At 37.5% G+C, this 9,237-nt stretch overlaps 1 pseudogene; it reads left to right on the top strand.

Annotated features, from left to right (window-relative positions):
- The first annotated feature begins 8,006 nt into the window (after positions 1-8,006).
- LOC117019605 (heterogeneous nuclear ribonucleoprotein A1-like) lies at positions 8,007-8,943 on the top strand (annotated as a pseudogene).
- Positions 8,944-9,237: the final 294 nt, after the last annotated feature.

The raw sequence follows: 9,237 nt of genomic DNA, 5'->3' as shown, positions 1-9,237 counted from the left end.
TTGACTTCAAGTTAATGGGTCCTGGAAAAATCACACTGTTACCCAATAATATTTAAAAATAAAAGTATATATACGCATATACAATGGATATTACTTAGTCATAAAAAAGAATGAAATCTTGCCACTGTCTGGATGGGCCTAAAGGGTGAGTGGAGTAAGTCAGACAGAGAAAGACAAATGTCATGTGATTTCACTTATATGTGGAATCTAGAGAAGAGGATAAATGGACAATCAAAACAGAAACAAGCTCACAGATACAGAGAGCATTTTGAGGGTTACCAGATGGGAAGGGGTTTGGGAGCATGGGTGAAGGAAGGAGGGAATTAAGAGGTACAGCTTGGTAGTTACAAAATAGTCATGGGGATGTAGAATATAGCATGGGGAATACAGTCAGTAGCATTGTAATAACTATGCATGGTGTTGAATGGGTACTGGACTTATCAGGGCGACCACTTTGTAAGTTATATAAATGTTTAATCATTGTGTTGTCCACCTAAAACTAATATAATGTTGTATGTCAACTATAATTGAAACATAAAAATATTTTAATTATTAGTAAATAACACACGATACTCTAGCTAAACTATATAGTGTATTGTGTTAGTCTCTAATTGTTTCATATATCTCATCAGTGCATGTGGGTGAGGTGGTATAGATAAGATTAATGTATCGCCTGAGAATTTAGGTATAAAAAAAACCTAGATGTTCTACCTCAACATGCATCATTTAGTTATGTTTTAAGAATTAGTAATAAAACAGGAAAACATTTTATTTCTCTGACTGAGCATTCAAAGAACTAGGAACTGTTTCCAGGCAGAGATTTGATCTAGGGACCCATTGAGGCAAGTGCCATTGTTGAATTATACGATCATTTATCTTCTTTGTGGAGTTGTGCTTTTCGTACCTTCTAAGCAGCAGCTCTCATAACAGAGTGGGTGTCTCAGAGACTGAATGAAGTGGAACTTTTTATCTTATTACAGCATTTTGTGTATTTACTCTTCATGCTTCTTCCTGTCCCCAACTGCATCTCAGTGCTCACAGTTGTCACTCACATATTCACCATATGCTTGTCCATATTAATTGTGGCTTATTGATTATTGGTATTTATTGGACTCTTCCTTCTTATTTTTCAAATCCCTAGTAGTCTTTCTTTTTTCTTTAGTGCTGTTTGCCCATGTTTATTTTCACAGTTTATTTTGAACTCACAGTTTATTGGATTTCTCTTTTCATATGTCATTCAAAATTTTTTCTTTAGAATTCTTACACAAAGTTCAGTCATTATTATACGTCCTAAACATTGTCAACCTTTGAATAAATAAACAAACATCTAACAACTCGTATAAATTGTTTGATTAAGCTAATACACAGAATTGTATTGGATTCACATGAATAGGTACCACCTATCAGTCCTGGATTAGTGGAAACATTTCTAAATTAAAGGTCAATGTTTTATGTGAACACTTAGTGAGCATTAGCTGGATTGTGCCCATGAAAAGCAGCCCCAGCTACACCTCGAGGAAAGACTCGAGAGTATTTTATATAGATGTGTCAGGATAGTTTTTGAAATAGTAATGTTTTCTGCATATTTTTCTCTTTCCTCATTTCAAACAGTTGGTCAGGTTTTGTAAATTTGCCTCACGGGTTTTTACAGAACATATAGAAATAGGATGGCTAAAGTCATTGGTTCTTCTTGCCCTTTGTGAAAGCTCAGCCCATTAAATGATCATTTTGCCTGTCCCACAACTCAGTGTGAGGGGAGAAAGAGATGGCTTTTGAAATGGGGAGGGAAGGAGAAAGAGAAAGAGTGAGATTGGGTCTGAGGTTGGAAAAAGACCACAAGTGGAGGGTCCTTGTGAGATCGAGGACCTACAAATAATTCAGAGGCAGCCCTCCAGGGACATGACAGCCCTTAGAAGGATGGCTTTTGATGGGCTAAAGAAGTCCAGGTCTCCTGCCTGGGCCATTTAGCTGTGACTTTTTCTTTTAAAACTTGACTCCAGCTAGAAATTCCTTATGAAGAGTGAAGCTATCCTGCTACATCTGCCTAATTTAATGTTGCCAATTTATAAGAGCCACATAATTAATCCTAACTGATCAGTAAGAGGTCTCAAGAAAGCAACACCATGCTGTTTGAAAACAGTGCCCCCAGAATCTCAGACATGATCAAAACTGACAAAGTTAATCATATCACCAGACATCACATATGGAATATTAATAACTAACATTTATGGAGCCATGGAGTACTTGTGTGCTAAAGACTGTACCAAAAACTTGCCTTGCATTTACACATTTGATCTTAACAGCACATCTGTAAGGTAGATTCCATTATTATCCCCATTTTTCAGATCAGAAAACTGAGTCACAGAGAGGTGAGGTTACCTTACTTTCCCAGGGTCACCCTCAAGTAAGAGGCTAAAGTAAAAAGGAAGCCCAAGTTGTCTGTGCCTAAAGCCTGTTTCATTATTTATTACACTTTATTATATCTGAATAGATTCCCAGCTCTAAAATGAAATTACTGATAGTTGTTTCTACATAGGTAACATGGTAAAGGATAAAGAACACCAATTTAGGAGTCTAGGTTTATATAAAATCTCAGTCTCTCACTGTGGGTGTGACCTCAGACAGGTTCCTCGAACCTTCCTTTTTTATAAAGTCTATACAATGGAGATGATAATAATACCTACCTTTCAGAGTTAAATTTGGTAAAGTTTGTTAAGAACCTTGCACAGTACCAGCACTGGTAGCTATTATTGTTTAATCATCTAACTTTGGATGGCAGTCAAATTACCAGCTGATAAGGTAAACAACCAAGATAGAGTTATAAATCAAAGGAAAGTACAACTAAAGCAGGCTTCAGTTGAGTTGAGATTTGCCATAAGGATCATTCACTAGATATGATGACACAGTGGAGTCATATCAACACCATATGTGACTTTTCAGAAAGCTTGCCAAAAAAAAAAAAATTTTCAATGGGTAGAACATTCTAGCTATCTTAAGCCTGGGGAGTTAGCATGAGATGGGGCAGGTGAATCTTTTTCCTCAGTCTCTGTTTCTAGTAGCGCTAACAATGGGGATCATCTTGCCTCAATGGATGTCATTCTAATATTTTAATAAAAGCCTTCCCCACCCCCAAACCTGAGCCTGAAGCATGAGAACACTATTTAATCTGGTTCTCACCTAATGAAGAGCAATCTATTCTAATAGTGCAGGACAAACTAGTGTTGGACTCACTATAATAACAGGCAATACCATGTCGATCTCCAATGAGGTGACTTCCCCCAGGAATCTTTAAGAGGAACGTTTACTATAGTTGATTTTCACTGTACGGGCTTATCTTGTGATGCCACCATATTCTCAATATCGTTTAATTGTTGTTTTTTTTTGCTCATTTAGGTCCTTACCTTTCTTGAGACTGCAAAGAAACTTCAGTCATAAAGTCCTTGGGCCATGTATAGAAAAGCACACTGGCATTCAAACTTCTCTGCATGATAAAGTATATCAATAAATGAATCTGTTCTAAAATTGTTAGCTTATATTTTTTCTCACCTATGTTTTAAAAGAAATGATCTTTTCACTGTACTACAAATACTCCAGCTGGTGGTATAAATTTTATATGGGAACAAATGTTCTGGCTTTCCATTCAGACAGTGTATGGTTGACTATATCCCTAACTACACTAGTGTTTATTACTGCAAGCAATCTTATCTAAAAGTGAAGAGGAGGAATTCATGTTTTCATCATTTAGTTTGTTGATGCCTGAGGTTTAGAACCATCCCAAAGCCCTATTTGTCAGCTCTCTTTGAAGTGAACAAAATACTTTCAAATGCTGCAGATATTTTTTCTCTGAAGTGTACAAAAACATGCAAATTCCCTTATATATTTAGTATCAATATATTTGGTGCATAATCTTGTTAACTTATTAGGCAAACCATGGACCAAGTAATAAGGGCCTCATATATTTGAGATATCAATATTTATCCTACAGCTTATTTTTCTGAGGTATGCCATTTCATAATAAAGCTTCTTTGATTTTAAGCAACAGAAATAATCCCATTTTGCTGAAGTTAAACAGAGCTTATCTGGAAAAGTATCAGGGGATAATAGGAGCTAGGTTTTGGAATGGGCCAGAACCAAGACTGTCTTTCAAGCTGCGAAGTAGGGATCAGCAGTTGGGACAGTCAAAACATCCCTCCCTCCGTCTCCCACCCCAGGGAGGAATGAAATTCCAACCATTGTTAATCTTTATTCCTCTGTCCAAGGTCTACACTGGTTTGGATCAGTGGTTTTGGATCAGTGCCCATTTCTTAGTTGGGAAAGGACAGAGCCCTTGTTCACAGCCCACCAGACTGCATTCAACAAGGAAAATGTTAATTCCTCAAAAAACTGTGGGATGCTTTAGGGAGAAGAAGTTGATGAGGGCCTACTAAATCCAAACACATTTCTGCTCCAACCATGAACTTTTTTTACAGGATAAATTTAATTAAATTGTCATTTACTTCATTCCTCCTCCCCTCTCCTGCATCAACCTGATAACAGGCTAAGCGTTTCCTTCTGTTCTCCATTAGTTAAACTCTTAATTGATATGCATTCCCATACTTGGAGAACAGAAAATGAAATAAAGTAGACTTGGTATGTGGAGATCCTCTCTCAGGCAACAGAGGTTCCATGGGGATCTAAAGGAGAGTTACCGCAGAGTCCCATGGAGAGGAAGGAAACTGGCCCACATGGCCAAGGTTCTACTTGGGCTTAAAACAAGACATCTGGTGAATCTCTACGTGCCAGAGAGGCTGCAGTGCTGGAGCCAGCGAGATTGCTGTCCCTCTCGGAGAGAAGGAAAGATTCCCCACCTGACTGCTTTTAGCTGCTGCCTGCCCTCAGGGCTATGAAAAGATTTGGAAAGAGTTGTCCACTGATGTGCCCAGCAGCTGCCACTATTCAGAAGGGGAGGGCATTGCAACTACGAGGAACGGGAAAGATTTCCTTGCTCTGCATCCCCCTTAAACCTCTCCACATTCTAAGAAGGGAAGGAGAACAGTGCTCCAAGCATAGCATGGAGGTGGGGTGTAATTTTGCATGTAAATCTCAGAAGTTTTCCATTTTCCTTTTATGATTTTCCAATGATAAAGTTAGTTTTGGCCTCATTCATGGATTAATTTAATAGATAAAGTATCTTTATGTTTTAGGAATTATAATCTGAGTAATCTGCCCACACCTCTCTCATTAATGAAAATAAAACAATGTGATATCTTCCTGATACATTAGTCAAAATAAAACAAAACATCATAGAGGAAGGTGGTTTTTCACTCTTATGGTACTCTGTGATGCTATAAAAACTTTAAAAAACAAAAACAAAAGTTAAGCATTGTGGAAGGGAAGAAGTGATTATCTTGGTTTGACAGGTAAAATAGTTTCCTGGAGAAAGGATTATTTGAAATGGCCTTGAAAAGTAAACAGAATTTTAACTATCAGATCGAACTTTGAGAAGATCGAGGCAACATGAGATAAGACTCAAAAAGTAGGAGCATTTCTCTTTAGAAGCTGTCAAACCTTTTAAAATATTAAAGTGAACTCCACTGCAACAAATGGCGCATGGTTGGAAATGTTGTTGATTTGCGTTTTGACTTGTTTACTTTTTATTTTTTACATACAAAAACTGCACATATTTAATATATACAATTTGATGAGTTTGTACATAAGCATATACCCGTGAAACCATCAAGGTAATAAACATACCCATCACCTCCAAACGTTTCCTTATGTCTCTTTGGTTTTTATTGTTTGTTTTTGTGGTAAGAACACTTAGTATGAGATCTATCCTCTTAACACATTTTTAAATGCACAATACAGTATTATTGACTATAGCACTGTTATGTACAGCAGACCTCTAGAACAAATTCGTCTTGTATAACTAAAACTTTATATCAACTGAACACAACTGCCCATTAAGCCCCTCCCCCAGACTCTGGTAACCACGATTCCACTCTCTACTTCTATGAGTTTGAGTATTTTAGGAGCCTTATATAATGGGAGTCATGCAGTATGTGTCTTTCTATGGCTGGTTTATTTCACTTAGCATAATGTCCTCCAGGTTCATCCATGTTGTAGCAAAGGGCAGAATTTCCTTCCTTTTTAAGGCTGAATAATATTCCGTTGTATGTACATACACATTTTCTTTATTCATTCATCCATATCTGGACAGTTGCTCTCCTAGCTCAATAGATAAAGCATGAGATTCTTGACTTGATTTTTGTAAGTGAGTTTAGGTATCCCAAAGATGAGGCAGAATTTTTTTCTGATAATTGGAATTGGTGACTCATACATTTCCAAAAATCATAAATAGATATTTTTCTGCATATATTGATATGATCATACGATTTTTATCCTTTATTTTATTTATGTGGTATTATATTGATCGATTTGCATATGCTGAACCATCCTTGTGCCCCTGGAATGAACCCCACTTGATCGTGATGTTTAATCTTTTTAATGTATTGTTGTATTCGATTTAGTAGTATTTTGTTTAGAGTTTTTGCATATGTATTCATCAGAGATATTGGTCTGTTGTTTTCTTTTTTGTGTGTTATCCTTACCAGGTTTTGGTATTAGGATAATGTTGGCCTCATAAAATGAGTTAGGAAGTATTGCCTTTTCTTCACTTTTTTGAAACAGTTTGAGTACGACAGGTATTAGATCATGTTTGAATGTTTGGTGGAATTCAATTTTGCTTTTGGGGAGATTTTGGATGATTGTTTCCATTTCCCTACTGTTGATTGGTTTATTTAGATTATTCAGTTCTTCACGATTCCATCTAGGAAGATTATATACTTCTAAGAACTTGTCCATTTCTTCTAGGTTATTCAATTTGGTGGCATATAGTCCTTCATAGTATTCTTGTATGATCCTTTGTATTTCTGTGGTATCCGACATAACAACTCCTCTTTCATTTCTGATTTGGTTTCACAAGATGCAACATCCATTTATGATTAAAACACTTAATAAAATGGGTATAGAAGGAAAGTACCTAATAAAGGTCATGTATGACAAACCCTCAGCTAATATCATACTCAATGGTGGAAAACTAAAAGCTTTTCCTCTAATATCAGGAAAAGGACAGGGATGCCCCGTTTCACCACTGTTACTCACCATATTATTGGAAATCCTCACCAGAGCAATCAGGCAAGAGAAGGAAATAAAAGGTATCCAAATTGGGAATGAAGACGCTAAATTGTCACTCTTTGCAGATGACATGATATTTAATATAGAAAACCCTAAAAACTCCACTAAAAAACTATTAGAAACAATAAACAAATAGAGTAAAGTTGCAGGATAAAAAAATCAGTGTACAAAAATCCATTGCATTTCTACATACTAACAAAGAAATTTCAGACAAAGAAATGAAAGAATTCCTTTTGCAATTGCAACAAAAAGAATAAAATATCTAGGAATAAACTTAACAAAGGGTGTGAAAGACCTATACACTGAAAACTATAAGACATTTTTAAAAGAAATTGAAGAAGACACAAAGAAATGGAAAGATATTCCATGTTCATGGATTGGAAGAATCAACATAGTTAAAATGGCCATATTACCCAAAGCAATACACAGATTTAATGCAATCCCCATCAAAATCCCAATGGCATTTTTTTCAAGAAATAGAACAAAAAAATCATCAAATTTGTATGGAATCACAAAAGACCCCAAATATCTAAAGCAATCCTAAGAAAAAAGAATAGGACTAGAGGTATCACACTACCTGACTTCAATTTATACTACAAAGCAACAATAATCAAAACAGCATGGTATTGGCAGAAAAATAGACACACAAACCAATGGAATAAAATTGAAAACCCAGAAATAAGCCCACAAATATGGGCAGATAATTTCAACAAAGGGCCCAAAATCATACAATAGAGAAAAGAAAGCCTTTTCAATAAATGGTGCTGGGCCTTTGTATTGGTGGACACCGCTGAGTAAGCATCATTAAAGTATCCCCTCCCGCTGTCGTCATGTCTAAGTCAGAGTCTCCCAAAGAGCCTGAACAGCTGCAGAAGCTCTTAATCAGAGGTTTGAGCTGTGAAACAACCGATGAGATTCTGAGGAGCCATTCTGAGCAATGGGGAGCTCAGACTGTGTGGTAATGAGAAACCCAAACACCAAGCACTCCAGTGGCTTTGGGTTTGTCAACTGTGCCACCGTGGAGGAAGTGGGTGCAGCCATGAAGGCAAGGCCACACAAGGTGGATGAAGAGTTGTGGGACCAAAGAGGGCTGTCTCAAGAGAAGATTCTCAAAGACCTGGTGCCCACTTAACTGTGAAAAAGACTTCTGTGGGTGGTATCAAAAAGGACACTGAAGAACATTGCGTAAGAGGTGATTCTGAACAGTGTGGGGAAATTGAAGTGATTGAAATCTGACTGACCAAGGTGGTGGTGAGAAGAGAGGCTTTGCTTTGATGATCTTTGATGACCATGACTCTATAGGCAAGATTGTCATTCAGAAATACCATGCTGTCAATGGCCATAATTGTGACGTAAAGAAATCCCTAGTACTTCATCTAGCCAAAAAGGTTGAAGTGGCTCTGGAAACTTTGGTGGTAGTCAAGGAGGTGGTTTTGGTGGGAATGACAACTTTGGTCGTGGAGGAAACTTCTGTGGTCGAGGTAGCTTTGGTGGCAGGAGTGGTGTTGAGGATATGGTAACAGTGGGGAAGGCTATAACAGATTTGGTAATGATGGAAGCACTTTGGGAGGTGGTGGAAGCTACAACGATTTTGGCAGTTACAACAATCAGTCTTCGAAGTTTGAACCCATGAAAGGAGGAAACTTTGGAGGCAGAAGCTCTGGCCCCTACAGTGGTGGAGGCCAATACTTTGCCAAACCACAAAACCAAGGTGGCTATGGCAGTTCCAGCAGCACCAGTAGCTATGGCAGTGGCAGAAGGTTTTAAGTACTGCCAGGAAACAAAGCTTACTTAGCAGGAGAGGAGAGTCAGCGATATGACAGGGAAGCTACAGTTTACAACAGATTTGTGAACTCAGCCGAGCACAGCGGTGGCAGGGCCTAGCTGCTACAAAGAAGACATGTTTTAGACAATACGCATGCATGTGGGCAAAAGACTCAAGGACTGTGTTTGTGACTAATTGTGTAACAGGTTATTTTAGTTTCTGTTCTGTGGAAAGTGTAAAGCATTCCAACAAAGGATTTTAATGTAGATTTTTTTTTTGCACCCATGCTATTGATT

The sequence above is a fragment of the Rhinolophus ferrumequinum genome, chromosome X (assembly GCF_004115265.2).
Source record: "Rhinolophus ferrumequinum isolate MPI-CBG mRhiFer1 chromosome X, mRhiFer1_v1.p, whole genome shotgun sequence".
In the NCBI taxonomy this organism is placed as follows: Eukaryota; Metazoa; Chordata; class Mammalia; order Chiroptera; family Rhinolophidae; genus Rhinolophus; species Rhinolophus ferrumequinum.
This window is presented reverse-complemented; position numbering and strand designations above follow the sequence as displayed.